At 42.0% G+C, this 17,238-nt stretch overlaps 1 protein-coding gene across 11 annotated transcripts in view; it reads right to left on the bottom strand.

Moving 5' to 3' along the window:
- The window catches only part of LUZP1 (leucine zipper protein 1), a 104,262-nt gene that overhangs the window by 20,395 nt on the left and 66,629 nt on the right, over positions 1-17,238 (bottom strand). For 7 of the 11 annotated variants that reach the window (XM_058718688.1, XM_058718684.1, XM_058718683.1 and 4 more), the window contains exons 2-3: positions 16,420-16,526; positions 11,150-11,239 (exon numbers count right to left, since the gene is read on the bottom strand). The exons of 2 other annotated variants lie outside the window; for them this stretch is intronic. The gene's annotated coding sequence lies outside the window, so the exon portion shown is untranslated. The remainder of the gene's footprint in view (positions 1-11,149; positions 11,240-16,419; positions 16,527-17,238) is intronic. 2 more of the 11 variants (XM_058718689.1, XM_058718682.1) reach the window with 1 other exon arrangement.

Raw genomic sequence — 17,238 nt, 5'->3', positions numbered from 1 at the left:
AAACTTAAGATGACCTTGGGTATGGTATGATGAGGACTTTTTAGATACAATACCAAAGGCATGATCCATAAAAGAAATAACTGGTAAGCTGGACTTCATTAAAATTAAAAACTACTCTTCAAAAGACAATGTTAAGAGACTGAAAAGATAGGCTTTACAGTGGGAAAAAATATTTGCAAAAGACATATCTGATAAAAGAGTGTAAACCTAAAATACAAAGAATCCTTAAAACTCAACAATAAGAAAATAACTTGATTAAAAAATGGCCAGAGAAGATATACAAGTGGCAAATAAGCATATGAAAAGATGCTCCACATCATGTCATCAGGGGAACACAAAACAATGAGATATCACTATACACCTATCAGAATGGCCAAAATCTGAAACACCAACAATACCAAATGCTAGTGAGAATGTGGAACAATAGGAATTCCCAGTGCTAGTGGGAATGCAAACTGATACAACTTCTCTGGAAGACAGTTTGGTGGTTTCTTACAACTAAACAGTTTTACCCATATGATCCAGCAATAGCACTCCTTTGTATTTACCCAAAGGAGTAAAATCTGCATGTAGATATTTCTAGCACCTCTACTCATAACTGCCAATACTTGGAAGCAAACGAGATGTCCTTCGGTAGTGAGTGGATAACCTGTGGTATATCCAAATAATGGAATATTATTTGGCTAAAAAGAAATGAGCTATGGGGTGCCAACCATAGCATCCAACTTCGGCTCAGGTCATGATCTCATGGTTCGTGAGTTCGAGCCCTGCACTGGACTCTGCACTGACAGTGTGGAGCCTGCTTGAGATCCTCTTTCTCTCCCTCTCTCCCTCTGTCCCTCCCCTAGTTGCACACACTCAAGTGTACTCTCTCAAAACAAACTTTAAAAAATCTGAAAGAAAGGAAGAAGTTATCAAGCCATGAAAACACAAGGAGGCAGCTTAAAAGTAAAAGCAGCCAATCTGAAAAGGCTACATACTATATGATTCCAGCTATATGACATTCTGGTAAAGTCAAATTATGGAGACAATAAAAAGATCAGGAGAGATAAACAGAGTGAATTTTCAGGGCAATAAAGCTACTCTGCATAATACTATACCAGTAAATACATCTCATTATAAATTTGCCCAAACTCAGAGAATGTACAACACCCAAGAATGAGCCATGTAAACTATGGACTCTGGGTGATAATGATGTGTCAATGTAGGTTCATCAGTTGTAATGAATGTGGATAATGAGGGAAGCTGTGCACATGTGGGGGCAGGAGGTATATGGGAAATCTCTACCTTCTGCTCAATTTTGCTGTGAACCTAAAAGTGCCCTTTAAAAAAACGGTAAGTTTAATAGACAACAAGCTTTATGGGAGGGCGGGGCGAGTGCTGAGAGGAGGCTGCAATTTTAAATAGCGCAATTAGGGTAAGCAATTAGGGTAAGCCTCAAGGTGGCGCCTACGCAGAGACTTGAAGGAAGCAAGGAAGAATGTTTAGGGAAGAACATTCTAGGCAAAGAGAAAACTGAAGACAAAGACCACAAAAAAAAGAGCATACTCAATGTATTCAAGGAATATGAACAGCGTGTCTGGGGCTGAGGGAACAAAAGGAGCGGATCAAGAGATGGGGTTGAAGAGGCAGTGGGGGCACCTTGCAGGCCCTGGGGAGGCCTCTGGGTTCTCATTTAAGAAATGGAGACCCATCCAAAGGTTCTGAGCAGAGCAGTAACATATTCTGACTTGGATTTAAAGGGATCAATCTGGACTATATGGTTTCACTTTATGTGGTTGAAAAAGAGGCAAAAACTAATCCATAGCGAGAGTGGTTACCTCTGGGGAGACAGTGACTAGGAGGAGACTGCTGGGGATGTTCTATGGATGATAGATTCCTGCCATCAAGCTATAGAACTGAAGATTTGTGCACCTCAATATGTTATATTATATGTTATACCTCAGTATACCTCAATAACAAAAAATAAAGATGGGTGCCCTATAAAACAAGATATAGATGGACATGACTGCTGTGTTCAAAACAGACCACAGAGGATAAGAGTAAGAGCAAGAAGACCAAAAGGAGCCCAGTGCAGTAATCCAATCAAAAGGTAATTGTGGCCTGGCCCAGGACAGTGGCCACGCACATGGTAAGAAGTGGCCCAACTCTGGCCACTTGAAAGCAGAACCACAGCATTTGCTCTTGAATCGCATGTGAGGTGTGAGATAAAGGGATTAAAGAGGATTCCAAGGGTTTCGGTCCGAATTTGCAGCAGGATGGAATTGTTATCAGTTCAAACAGGGACAAATGGATGAGCAATCTGAGAAGGAAGATCAGGAGCTCGGTTTGGGACACACTATTTATGAGATGTGTATTAGTTATCCAAATGGAGATGTTAAGAGACTGTCTGAATATACAAGACTGGAATTCAGGAGAGAGAATGGGCTGAACAGATAAATCTGTGAGTCAACAAAGAATGGATGGCTTAGAAAACCATGATCTGGATGAGACTGTCAAGGAAGTGAGTAAATACAAAGAAATCAAGAGGTCAAAGGTCTGAGCCCCAAGGTGGCCAATATTTTTTACTGGTGGAAATGCAGAGTAAACAGCAAAGGACACAAAGACAAAGTCGGCAAGGTAAAGGAAAACGGGGAGAATATAGTATCATGGCAGCCCAGCAAAGAAAGCCTTTCAAGGAGAAAGGAGTGCTCAGCTCTGTCAGGTGAAGCTGATGGCTCAAATAAAATGATGGCTGAGAACAGACCAGTAAATTTCACAACATGGAAGTCACCCTGACAAGAGCAGCACTGTAAAGTGATGGAAGTGAAAGTTTTATTAGAGTTTGAGGGGCGCCTGGGTGGCTCAGTTGGTTGGCATCTGACTTCGCCTCAGGTCATGATCCCGCAGTCCGTGAGTTGGAGCACTGTGTTGGGTTCTGCTGACAGCTCAGAGCCTGGAGCCTGCTTCAGATCCTGTGTCTCCCTCTCTCTGCCCCTGCCCCACTCACACTCTGTCTCTTTCTCAATAATAAACATTTTTTTTTAATTTTTAAAAGAAAAAAAGAGTTTGAGAAAATAAGGTGATGAACTGGAGAGCACAAATATTAGATGACTTCTGAATGCTGTTAAAAAAAAAACAGAGCAAATAGGTGGGGAGGCCACTGACAGAAAAAGTGGTATCAAAGTGTTTCTTTTTAAGACAGAAGAAAAAGCATGCTGGTATACTGGAATACGATCCAGGAAAAAAGGGAAATTTTGACAAATTATGAAAGGCAGAAACCTTCTGGAGCAATGAACATTCTTGGGTAAAGGAGAGAAAATGGGGCTCTAGCATAAAGTACAAGCAGCAGTGCTAGAGAACACAGTTCATGCATGGTGACAGCAAGGCAGAGGAAGACAGGTGTGGTGGCAGGAGTCTAGTAAAGTTCTCTTTAGGTGGTTTTTGCATCTTCACTGAAATAGAAAGTAAGGTCATCCTCTTAAAGTGTCAGTGGGTAAAGTATTACAGGTTTCAGATCTGGTCAGCCAGGTGAGTGGGAAATACAGAACAATCACCAGGCAACATTAAAGGCCCACTTAAAATTCATGGTTAGGATTTAAAGTGAAACCAATCAGCAAGGATTGTATTTTTACAACCAGTCTTGTTCAGCTGACCAGATGAACGCACAGAGAAGACAGAGTTGCATTGAACCAGGCTGGAACTTGATGAATTCAACAAAGCAAGAGAAGGCCACAGGAATTACAGGCATGTATAAGGGAACTTAAGCTCATTCAGTAAAGAGGAATGAGAACAAAGAACAGTGAAAATGTAATAGGACCAAATGAATGGAAAGTACCAACAAGGACAGAAGGACTGCTGGAGTTAGGGTCCTAGTGGGAGTGAGCTTGAACGACAAGAGACGGTAATCAGAGGGGGATCTATCTCCAGGAACTGAAATTACCAAGGGGTTGCAGTAACTGATGTCAAAAACTAAGGTATGAATAAGTGGAGTACAGAATTTTTAGGGCAGTGAAACTACTCTATATGATACCACAGTGGTAGATACATGTCATTATACATTTGTCCAAACCCACTGAATGTACACCACCAAGAGTGAACCAGAACATAAACTACAGATTTGGGGCAATTATGGCGTGTGAATGGAGGTTCATCAGTTGTAACATATACCACTCTGGTGAGGGATGTTGATAATGGGAAAGGCAGGCAGGGAGTATATAAGGAATCCCTTCCCTTCCCCTTTCTTCTGTGAACCGAAAAATGCTCTAATATAAAGATTTTATGAAATTAAAGATTTAATTTTTTACAGTAATCTCTACACCCTATGTGAGGCTTAAACTTGCAAGCCTGAGATCAAGAGTTGCACACTCCACCAACTGAGCCAGCCAGGTGCCCCTAAGATAGTCTTAATAAAAAATAAAATAAAAAACCTGAAGTTTTTGGTCACAGATGAGCATGATTGTGCGAATGCTGGGGGCAGGATGGGGTTTTAAAAAGATCACTGGAGGGGCACCTTGGTGGCTCAGTTGGTTGAGTGTCCGACTTCAGCTCAGGTCACGATCTCACAGTTTATGAGTTCAAGCCCCGCGTCAGTCTCTGTGCTAACAGCTCGGAGCCTAGAGCCTGCTTCAGATTCTGTGCCTCCCTCTCTCTCTACTCACATTCTATTCTGTCTCTGTCTCTCTCAAAAATAAACAAACATTTAAAAAATTTAAAAAAAAAATCATTGGAAGAGAAAAATAACTGAGAGGCAAGGACCACAGAATTGTACATTGAAAGCACCACAAATTAACAGGACCAGAGGGGCGCCCGGGTGGCTCAGTCGGTTAAGCGGCCAACTTCAGCTCAGGCCACGATCTCGCAGTCCGTGAGTTTGAGCCCCACGTCGGGCTCTGTGCTGACAGCTCAGAGCCTGGAGCCTGTTTCAGATTCTGTGTCTCCCTCTCTCTGACTCTCCCCTGTTCATGCTCTGTCTCTCCCTGTCTCAAAAATAAATAAAACATTAAAAAAAATAAATTTAACAGGACCAAAGCTGGAAAAAGTGACATTAAACAAGAAGCTAAAGCCACTGAGAAATCAGAGGCAATTTGGGGAGCTGGGGGTGTAAGAAGGTGACAGCAGGACTAAGGGTGCTGGGTGTTATAGTCTGATGAGATTAGATTTAAAACTAGGGGGAAAGAGGGGAGGAACGTGGTCTGAGCCATAACAGAAAAACAGCTACCACTTGAAAGAGAATAATGGATTCATCAATGATCCCACAAGAAAACACAGGGCCAAAGGAAAGATTTGTGGAAATGACAAAAGCCACTTGTCTCCAACGCCAAGATCCCTTCCACTGACTGCTCTGCAAGCCTACAGCCACCAGATGGAACCCATGCACCGCCCTTAAAAATACCAAGACCTCTGAGGTTTGGGAAATACAGTCTCCCTCTCTCAGCCTCTGAGATCCTACCCTCTCCCGGATTATTTCTCCACCACTTTGCTTCCCTGGATACATCCTTCTCTAACCTCTCATCTTTGCTTCTTTTGGTCTCCCAACCTTCTCTTCCCAGTTTATATGCTTTCTCATTCTCAAAAATGGAAGGGGAGGGGTACCTGTATGGCCCAGCTAGTTAAGCAGACTTCGACTCAAATCATGAGCTCAAGCTCCGCTTCGGGCTCGCTGCTGTCAGCACAGAGCCTGCTTCAAATCCTCTTCCCACCTACCTCTCTGCCCCTCCCCAGCTCATTCTCTCTCTTGCTCTCAAAATAAATAAATAAACTTAAAAAAAAAAAAAAAAAACTGGAAGGGAGAGAAAGATATCATATGTTTTCACTCATATATGGATCTTGAGAGACTTAACAGAAGACCATGGGGGAAGGGAAGGGGGGAAGAAAAGATACAGAGAGGAAGGGAGGCAAACCATAAGAGACTCTTAAATACAAAGAACAAACTGAGGGTTGATGGGGGGTGGAGAGAGGGGAAAGTGGGTGATGGGCATTGAGGAGGGCACTTGTTGGGATGAGGACTGGGTGTTGAAGCCAATTTGACAATAAATTATATTTTTAAAAAATGGAAAGGAGAAAAAAACCCTAAATTTATATATTTATATAAGAAAAAAAAACCTTTTCCCTTATTCCCATCCACTTTTCCTACTTCAAGTGCCATTTGTTTTTGGCCTTTTGCCTAGTGGTATGGTAAAAACAAACTAACCAACAAGCAAAACCCTTACCAATCTATACACAGGGTGAAGGAAATAGAGGGCTGAACTAAATATGGGCCATAAACCCAATTTTAAAAGGATCTGTACTGGCACAGTAGTTACTGGAAAACAAATGATATATGATGTGTCCACAAAGTACTTTAAATCAGCTTATCCTTGTAAATATGCTAGAAAGCCATAAAGTTATACGCTTTAAAGAGATGAACTTTTGGGGCGCCTGGGTGGCGCAGTCGGTTAAGCGTCCGACTTCAGCCAGGTCACGATCTCGCGGTCCGCGAGTTCGAGCCCCGCGTCAGGCTCTGGGCTGATGGCTCGGAGCCTGGAGCCTGTTTCCGATTCTGTGTCTCCCTCTCTCTCTGCCCCTCCCCCGTTCATGCTCTGTCTCTCTCTGTCCCAAAACTAAATAAAAAACGTTGAAAAAAAAATTTTTTTTTAAAAAAGAGATGAACTTTATGATATATAAATTAGATCTCAATAAAGCTGTTTAAAAAAAATCCCAGCTTACCCCAAACTGAAACATTCCCCTCAGCAACTCTTAGTTATACTAGTTTATACTATAGTTTTCATAAACAAATCCCATTTTCAGAAGAGAGAAATGTTAAACTCTAATATAGTCTCATCTATAAATTGTAATTCTGAACTAGCAGAATCCACAAATCCTACTGCTTATTCATTTGGCTTTTAGTGCCAATTTTATATGTTCTGTTCAAAACTCGATATGAACCAATCAGTACACCACTAGAAATGGAAAAGCTAAGCCCAGTAACTATACAGCACATACTTACTACAGGTGTGAAGAGAAGGAGTTTCACAAACCACTACTCAAAATCCTTTCAAAGTACTTATTGCTCTCAGGATAAAGACCAAAGTCCCCAAGAAGGCATGCAAAGCCCCAAAGGATCTGGCCCTGCCTACCTAGTCAACCTTGTCTTCAAACTCCATGTGGGCTCCACACTCTTGGAGCCCACAAACTTTGCACTCTATCATCTCCAGGCCTTTACTAGCTTGACTGGTAATCCTTCTCATTTCTCCAAATGCCACCTTAGACAATACCTCCTCCTGGAATCTTCTGCAGCAACTTCCTCCCCAACATTGCAGGGCAAAGCAGGGCTTCTCCTTCTTGCTTTTACAGTGTGTGCTGTACTGGTCCATTCACAGCACACATCACACTGTATTCAAGCTGTATTTACCCATTTTGTTTCTCCAACTTGTTTCTTATTCACTACTGTATTCTCAGTACCCAGCAGGAAGCCTAGTACATTTTTAATGCGTAAAATTTGATGAATGAATGGCTGAATGGCTGGAGCCATTATTAAATGGCTTATCGGCTCTTTGGCACTAACCATTAACACAAAACAATAAAAATGATGTCAACAAGCTACTCATGGATTACAAGGCTGAAAACAATTGGCAGATATGGCAGCACAGATACCTGGTCCTGTGGTGATGCCCTAAATGACCTCATCCCAAGCCCAGTGTCACCTGTAGAGTCTCAGTCCTGGTGCTTTTCCATTTGAACTTGCCCTTCTGGGCTTTCAGGTCTATACCATATCTTTTTCCACTCCTTAGAGTTGGATTTCAGAGCCAAAGTGTAGCTAAAAGATCATTCAGTCCACTGGTTTTCAATCTGGGCTCAGCAAATCCCCTCAGGGGTCATTCGGAGCAGGGGAGAGAACAGGGAGAAGGTTTGAGCAGACTGAGCTTCAGGCTCCTTCTCTCATTTTCATCAACCAACGCAACCGATTTCTAGCTTTTTAACATACTGGGTTTCCCCAATATGACAGTAAAGAAAGAACCCCACCACTTTCGTTTAAAATAAAACCACCTTAGGAGGCCTGGGTGGCTCAGTCAGTTAAGCGTCCAACTCCTGGTTTCCGCTCAGGTCATGATCTCGCAGTTGTGGGTGCAAGCCCCACATCAGGCTCCACGCTGATGGCAGGAAGCCTGCTTGGGATTCTCTCTCTCTTCCTCTCTCTCTGCCCCTTCCCTCCCTGCTTGTGCTCATTCTCTCTCTCTCTCTCAGAATAAACTTAAAAAAAAACTTACAAAATAAGACCACCTATTTGGCCCAATCCCCTTACTTTAAAAATGAAGAAACTGAGATTCAGAAGTAAATACTGTGGTTTCTCTAGCAACTCAGAAAAGGTAAGGACTTTAGTCTCCTGACTATCCAGAATTCTTCCCATTGTGTAGAAACACCTGCCTGGAAACTCTTAAGCATTTTTACAAAGTGAGGAGTTCTGATTATTCACAGACCAATAACAAAAAGGTACAGAGGACAAACACCAATGGAGCACTACTGTACTGTAGACAATATATTAAGTACTTAATTCACATGCTTTCTCTCGGAACCTCAGATCTACCCTTTACTTTTTCTTAAATCACCTAAGGCTTTCTCTTCCATACAAGTATGGTAATCCCCAGGGATGTAAAGGACTTAGCAGAATGCCTTGCCCGTAAGTCACAACAAGCAGTAGCTATTACTATTATTCTATTCAGTCTCCACAAAAATGTTATGAGATAGGAACCTTTGAACTCCTAATGTCACACAGCTGGCAAGGAGGAAAGCCAGATGTTGAACCCAAGTCTACTTCCACAGTCCATATTATTTTGAGAATGTTACTCTGTTGGCCAAATCAATAATCTCTGTGCCCCGGTGCCCTCCTCTGAGCAAATGAACAAATACCAACCTCACCTACCACACAACAACAACAACAACAACAACAACAACAACAACAATAACAAGTCGGCTATAAAGGGCTCTGAAAAGTCCTATGCATACCTAAGGTAAGTTTCACCAGGCAACATCCTCCTAGAAATAGCCTCTCACTAAAATCAGCCCTTCTGCCCAGAGAAAACAAGAAATTTGATCAAAAATGGAGTTAGAGTGCCACTTTTCTCTAACCTGTTGGCCCTACGCATAGCCAGAGAAAGAAATGGCTTTGCTATCTCCAGGACCATCCAAAGGCGAGGGGCAGATGCCTCTCTTCCCAGTACCTCCCACATGCCCTAGTAACAGTATGTTTATCCAGATAAAACTCATTTGTAGACACCTATAGAACATCTATGATGCACCTAGCATTTTGCCAAGTGCTATAAGATTATCAAGACCTAACCCTTGCCTTTAAGTCATCAGAAAGAGACAGCTAATTATAAAACAATAATGAAGAAGCCTCCCTGACAGTCACACACAATACAACACCCATCCTTTTGCTTCCAGTCCTCTTACCATACTTTTTTCACTTAGCACATTTTACCACTTGATGTATGTTGCACTGGAAGCTCAGAAGAAGTGACTAATTGTGCCCAAGGGTGGATTCTGGGGAAAAAAATTGTTGATATTAAACCTCAGGAATCATAGGAAAGGGAAAAGAGGCAAGGGTGGTCCCATCCTTTAATGCCAACTTGCCCTCCACACCAGTGTCTAGCTGAGTTCCCATTCACATGAGAAAGATACGGCATCAATTCTCTCTCATTCAGGGCTCCTTTCTGCCAAAGTTCTTGAACCCAGTTCCAAATGGCCCTATCTAGCATTTTGGAGGCTGGCTCTTCTTCCTGTCCCACCGGACCAGGAAAGTCTGAAATAGAACATAATCAAACTTGCCCTGCCCTTTCCCCCTAACATAGCTGTCATGATTCACACTTCCTGTTCCCAACAGTCATTGAAGATAGGGGGTCGACAAACTTTGTCTTTAGAGTTTGACAGTATCCATCATCATAAGCACGGAGTAGAATTGCTGAATCAATATGTGGTACACCTGAAACTAATATAACATTGCATGTTAATTATACTTCAATCTTGAAAAGTTTGATAGTATACATAGAAGTATACAACTTAGTTTAATAGTAAATAGTTCAGGCTTCAGAAGACCCAAGTTGGAGGTCTGTCCTTGTAACATGAAACAACCGTACACAATGTATGAGCTGTGTTCCATCCAACTTTATTTACAAAAACAGGCAGTGGGCCCGTGGACCACCATTTGCCAACCCCTGATCAAACGGAAAATGGGAAGACTATTTTTAAGCAGCCCTCTCCCAACCATTTCTAGTCACCTGTCTTAAGCCCTTAGGCTATCCATGTCACACCACTTCCTCTTGAGCGCTTCTATTTCATTGCTGGGCCTAAATTATTTTTCCCAGCATCACAAATTCACATGTCTTAGATATGCAAACTTCAAAAGTTAGTAGCCCAAGGAGCACAGAGAGAGATTATCTAGGTGGGAAAGGAGTCAAAGACCGTCTGTTCCCACCTCCTAGTCAATGCAGAAGGTACCTCACAAGTAGCCATTTAGCTCCTGTTCAAATACTTCTAAAGACGGGAAGGACACTCATTTCTTCCCAAGGCAACTCACTCCACCTCTGGACAGCTCCAAGACTTTTTCTTTTTTTTTTTTTAAAGCACACTTAACCACTTGATTACTGTCTCTTTTTACTAGAATTTAAGATCCATGAGGTCAGAAACATGGTTTTTCATATCTGTAGCTGTTTTTTACTGCTGTCTCTTCAGCACTTTGAACAGTTTCTGGTACATAAAGGGTATAAAATAATTATTTACAGAAAGCAAAGAAAGAAGGAGGGAGGAAGGGAAGAGGGGAGAGGAGGGGAGGGAGACAGAGGGAACAAAACATCACTGCATTTGGGGAACTTTAATGCAGCAGGACTGAGTGAAGAGGCACAAGGGGAGGAATAGAGCAGGTAAGGCCAGAGTGCAGACAGGGCGCAACATAGACACCCTTGAAATCTCACAGCAAGTGCACAGGCTGAGGTGGTGGTGTTTCAGGAACAAGTTTAGGATTGCGCTTTCACCCCTATCCTCTTCCTTCCAGCCTCCTCCACCCCATTCCCATGGTGAACATCTTTCACAGCAGGACCTGTTCTCTCAAGCTTTTTCAGACAGCCCCTCCCACAACAATATGCACCCCCGTAAGCTTTGTAAATACTTCCATCACTGTACCCATGATACTTACTTGGTCATATAGCTGTATTCCTCTACTGGGCTCTAAGTTCGGAGAGCAGGGACTGTGTCATCTTTATTTTCCTGACGTGGGCACTGAATACTGTGATGGAGCAAGGCAGGAACCTTATAAATGTGTGGTAGATTAAATGAAGGTTAAGTCTGACTGTATCCTGTACTGACCAAACTACATCTAAGGAATTTTCAGATCTGGGTACCCCATTCAAGAAAGCACTTAGCCTTCTCTCTCAAAAATGAATAAACATTAAAAAAAAATTTTTTTTTTTTTTTTTTTAAAGGCAGCCGGCGGGGGGGAGGGGAGCGCCTGGGTGGCTCAGTCGGTTAACCATCTGACTTTGGCTCAGGTCATGATCTCACGGTTCGTGGGTTCGAGCCCCACGTTGGGCTCTGTGCTGACAGTTCAGAGCCTGGAGCCTGCTTCAGATTCTGTGTCTCCCTCTCACTCTACTCCTCCCCCACTCATGCTTTGTCTCTCTCTCAAAAATGAGTAAACATTAAAAAAAAAATTTTTTTTAAAAGAAAGTACTTAGCCTTTATGCCAAAGGTTGCAAGTGCAAATGCCAAAGAGATCAGGCCAATAATGTTAATGATGACAGGGGCCTGGTCACACAATAGCTAATGGGAGATCATGTTCTACTTTTATATGAATCTCTTATATGTAGCCAACTCATTCAAAAAGGAAATAAAACGGACGCCTGGGTGGCTCAGTTGGTTGAGCATCCGACTCTTGATTCCAGCTCAGGTCATGATCCCAGGGTGGTGGGATTGAGCCCTGCTTCCGGCTCCATGCTGACAGTGTGGAGCCTGCTTAAGATTCTCTCTCTCTCCCTCTCTCTCTCTCCCTCTGCCCCCCTCCCCTGCTCATCCTCTCTCTCTAAAAACAAATTAAATAAATAAATAAATAAATAAATAAATAAATAAATAAATAAAAAGAACACCCTGTACAGACCCTCCAAAACATACTACATGCCTACAAGTGGACATGGGAAGCAAATTTGCAAGCTGCTTTGAACAAACGGATTTAAGCAAGAGAGCAACACAATCAGAACCGCATTTGTGAAAGAACATTCTGACATGACAAACTAGGGAGCTATATTACAACAGTCAAGGCAAGAGATAGAAAAGGGGCCTGAACTAAGACAGTAGCAATAGGGTAAAGGGGTGGGGGAGGATTTGAAAGATGACCTGGTTAATCCAGTTTTAATAATGAAGCTTAAGACTGCATGAGCTAATCTGGCAGTCACACTACCAGTGTGTAGTTTCCGTGATTTTTTTTTAAATAAACTGCTATTAAATCTAATTTTAATAACTTAAGTATAGAACTTATTTCTTAGATCTCTTGTAGGCAGTATGGTACAAAGATTAAAGATTACAGACACTGGAGCCAAACAAGTTCAAACCTTGATTTTGCCACTTACTAGCTATGTGTCCTTGGATAAGTTACCTGACTTCTCTACGCTTCAATACCGACCTTAAAGGGTTACTGTCAGTGTAAATGAGTTAATACGTGAAGTGCTTAGATTAGTACCCAGTTCATCTTAAGTGTTATGTAAGTTTTAGCTCAAATTATTTACTATTTTTCACACTTTAACTTGAAAGTTAGTTTCAATCAGTAGTTTCAATTGTCTAAATATTTCTACACATTCCAGCTTAGAAACATTCACTGTAAATATGATAGGCACATCTTTTCTGTATCTTCATCCAAACTTATGTTCAAGCAGTTAAACAAAATATAACCAAGAACAGCTATCCAGAATGCCACAAAAAACAGCCCCTCTTGATAAACGTTGATCCATTATTGATACTTCTACAATACGTGCATGCAAGCCAGCCCAAAATTTTGTCTTGGGATCGAATGAGAAAATGTTAAATACCTAATTTTAGCAATTAGGATGTGTTATTTTTTTAGCATATTCCTGACCACCCAGCCTAGAATCTTCTCAAAACTGGACTGTCCTGATATACATCAAAATGTTATGTAGTAATTATATAGGGGTAGTTTGAGTTTTTTCCCATTAATCTTTACTTTCTATATTTCTATAATAAACTTGTCCTGCTTTTATAGTTTAAATAAAATCAAGGCAGAGCTTAAAGAAAACAAAGAATTGTTATCAGTTAACATAACTTACTTAGTGAACACAAGTGGCTTCTAGGACACACTGTGTTCTCATCCTTTGCTCAGTCAGTTTTAGAATTTAACCAGGGATCACTGTCAAGTTTCCAATGATACCCTCAAACCCATGTGCTAGACATTAAGTCCAGATAAATCAAACAACTCTAGGGGCACCTGAGTGGCTTAGTCGGTTAAGCATCCGACTCTTGATTTTGGCTCAGGTCATGATCTCACAACATGTGAGTTCAAGCCCTGCATCAGACTCAGCTATCAGCACAGAGACCACTTCAGATCCTCTCTCCCCATTTCTCTCTGCCCCTTCCCACACTTGCACACTCTCTGAAAAATAAACTAAACAAAAACAAAAACATCTCTACAGGGAGAATTAGTTGACCATACCTTCAAAATATGTCCAAAATCCATTACTTCCTGGCTATGCACCCTACGACCCTAGTCCAAGCCATCATCCCTCCCCTAGACTATACTGATCACTGCAAAAGTGGTCTCTATGCTTTACACTGCCTACCTTTCCCCACCTTCCCCCACCCCCCAGTCTATTCTCCCACAGCAACCAGTCTAAGCCTCTCAAAAAATAAGTCAATTTGGGGCACCTGGGTGGCTCCATCAGTTGAGCATTTGACTTTGGCTCAGGTGATAATCTCACGGTTTGTGAGTTCAAGCCCTGCATTGGGCTCTCTGCTGTCAGCGTGGAGCTTGCTTGGGATTCTCTGTCCCCTTCTCTCTCTGCCCCTCTCCTGCTCATGCACTCTCTATCTCTCGCAAAAATTAAAAATTAAAAAAAAAAAAAAATTAAAAAAAAAACTAAGTCAATTCTTGTCACTCCTCTACTCTGACTCTCCAGTGGCTCCCCCATCTCATTTAGAATAAAATGCACTCCAAAGGTCTTACACTAGCTCTGAGTACCTACCTACTCTGGGTCCCGCTGCTTCTCTGCCCTGACTCCTACTACTCTTTCCCTACCACTCCACTGCAGCCCCACTGGCCTCCTTGTGAAGGACATGACAAGTCACATCATACATCGGGGCTTTTACACTTGTTGTTCCCTCTGCCTGGGATGTTTTTCTCCCAGATATCCCTGGCTGGATTCCTCACCTCTTTCAGAACGGCTTAAATTGTCACCTCATCAGAGGCCTTCCCTGATCTTACATAAAGGAGCAATGACCCCAGGCTCCCTATCACTTGACTACCTTACCCTGCTTTTATTCTTCTGGGCACATATCGCCTAGTGGACATTATTTATCTACTTACTAGTTTATTTGTATCTAGTTACTCTCTCTCTCTCTCTCTCTCTTTTTTTTTTTTTTTTTTAATGTTTCTACCCTTCAGGATATAATCCTTGAGAACAAGGACTTTTTCTGTTTAGTGCTATATTAGCATTTTGTTTAGAGCTGGCTAGCTCTAAGAATTGTACTAAGCATGTAGTTAAGTGGTCAATTTTTACCATCAGAACATAAGCCCCAGTATATATAATAAAATACTCTATGTACAATAGGTACGTGTAATGAGTTTTGTTGAAAAAAATGATTACCCGCTCTGTCAAATTCATGAAGTCTATTAGAAAACACTGCTGCTTAACTACAGAGAACAAACTGAGGCTAGCTGGAGGGGAGGTGGGCAGGGAGATGGGTTAAATGAGTGATAGGTACTAAGGAGGGCACTGTTGTAATAAGAACTGGGTGTTATATGTAAGTGATCAATTACTAAATTCTACTCCTAAAACTAATATTACACTATATGTTAACTAACTAGAATTTAAATAAAAACTTGAGACATACAAAAAAATTGGTGCTTCGATAAAGAGACTATAACACCATCAGAAAGATCAATGAACAAATGATTGTTCACACTACCCAACCAGAAATGAGTGTCATAACCCAGTTCCCTGAGGTAGGAAAAATGCCCCAGGGAAAGGAATAGAATAAGAATCCTGAACCAGTTAACAGAGTTTGCCTCAAAGTTTCCCACCCCTTTAAGAGCCTGAGCTATATCTAATGTGCCCCTTTCCCAGGAGGGGCCACCCTGACAGTGAGAGGCCTTGCTGAGATCCCTTTCCTATGTCCCACCACAACCATCCCTAGAACCCAGTTCCCAGACTCATTTTGCAGCTGCCCCATTGCTTTGCCTGTCCAGAGAACTTTTCTCTAGCTATTAACCAGCTACCACTGGTGACCAAAACCACTAGGTAAGGGCCTCTGGCCATGCACTGTGCGAGCTGCTTCTATTTCATTAGTGCTCTCCACCTTGGTCAACAACAACCAATAAAATAACTGGCACACAGAATCCAGAAAGGCTAGGAAAAGGAGCTAGTTGTCAATCAAAAGGATCTTTCATTTGTTTATTTTGCTTTGCTTTTTAAAGATTGAGTCACTGTCTCAACCAAAAAAAAAAAAGTAACTTTCTCAAAAGAAACATTACAGTACAACGAAAATAACCCAGGGTTGAAATCCAGTCCTCCCATTTACTCCCTGTGTGAACTTGGAAGTTCTTTAACTTCTCCAGGTTCATTTCCTCATGGCAAAAATAACAGCACTTACCTCACAAGGCTGGTGTAAATGCTAAGGGAGATAATATATGTCAAACAGGACCATGCCTGGCATACAGTAAGTATTCAATAAGTGGTAGGTGCCTGGCATACAGTAAGTATTCAATAAGTGGTAGTGAGGCCTATTTCTGAAAGTTGTTGACCAAATGCAAGGTTAGGCTGGCTGGCTGGCTGATTACATCAGAAAACACATTAGGGGCGCCTGGGTGGCTTGGTCGGTTAAGCGTCTGACTTCGGCTCAGGTCATGATCTCACGGTCCGTGAGTTCGAGCCCCGCGTCGGGCTCTGTGCTGACAGCTCAGAGCCTGGAGCCTGCTTCGGATTCTGTGTCTCCCTCTCTCTCTGCCCCTGCCCTGTTCATGCTCTGTCTCTCTCTGTCTCAAAAATAAACATTAAAAAAAAAATTTAAAAAAAAAAAAAAAAAAAAGAAAACACATTAAGTACTTAGCACTGTGTTTGGTTCATAATAGGTCATCAACAAATATTAACTTTTCTCCCTTTCCTGCAACGCTGCACAAATTGTAGAGACTTCAGACACCATCCAATTCTATCAGTGTGGCCAGGTTTTGCTGTACAACATACTTACCATTTAGGTAATTTAAGCTTTCCGTTAATGCTTCTGGGGGCTCTCCTGATACTTCGCTGTCTTAGAAACAGGCACTCACTATCTTTCAATGGCAGTTGCCTCTTGACCTGGACAGAATATAAACAGAAAGTAAGAGATAGGTAAAATGTGAATTGCACCAAGACCGAACTGAGGGGAGAGAAGACTTTCCTTTTCCTATCAGATGATATGGTCTCAAGGGAGACTACACAGTCTTTCTTAAATTAACACACCTATACATTTCCCAATAGTCTAAAAACTCATGACATCTTACAGCTTGAGAGGGATCTTTGAAATCAACCAGTTAGATGCCCTTGATTTATGGAAAGAAACAAACTTGGAAAGGGTGAGTCACCCAACTGTTTAGGGTAAAAGCCAGGAATCTACTAAAAATAAAATGTTCTAGAAATGGGTAAGAAAAAAAACCCCAAACATCTGTGGAGTACCTACCACACCCGAGGCAATATGTTTTATGTTGTACACAAGACAGTATTATACAGGGGCACCTTGGCGGCTCAACCAGTCAAGTGTCTGACTGGCTCAGGTCGTGATCTCGCGATTCATGGGTTCGAGTCCCACACTGGGGCTCTGTGCTGACAGCTCAGAGCCTGGAGCCTGCTTCGGACTCTGCATCTCCCTCTCTCTCTGCCCCTCCCCCTCTCGTGCGCTCTCTCTCTCTCTCTCTCTCTCTCTCTCTCTCTCAAAAAATAAACATTAAAAAAAAAATTTTGAGACAATAATACAATATTGCCCCCTAATAAAGAATCTAAATTTCAAGAAGTCAAGTGACTGGTCCAAGGT

Source organism: Neofelis nebulosa, chromosome 2 (genome assembly GCF_028018385.1).
Source record: "Neofelis nebulosa isolate mNeoNeb1 chromosome 2, mNeoNeb1.pri, whole genome shotgun sequence".
Taxonomy (NCBI): domain Eukaryota; kingdom Metazoa; phylum Chordata; class Mammalia; order Carnivora; family Felidae; genus Neofelis; species Neofelis nebulosa.
Note: the sequence above shows the minus strand (reverse complement) of the source record. Positions and strands in the feature narration are given on the sequence as shown.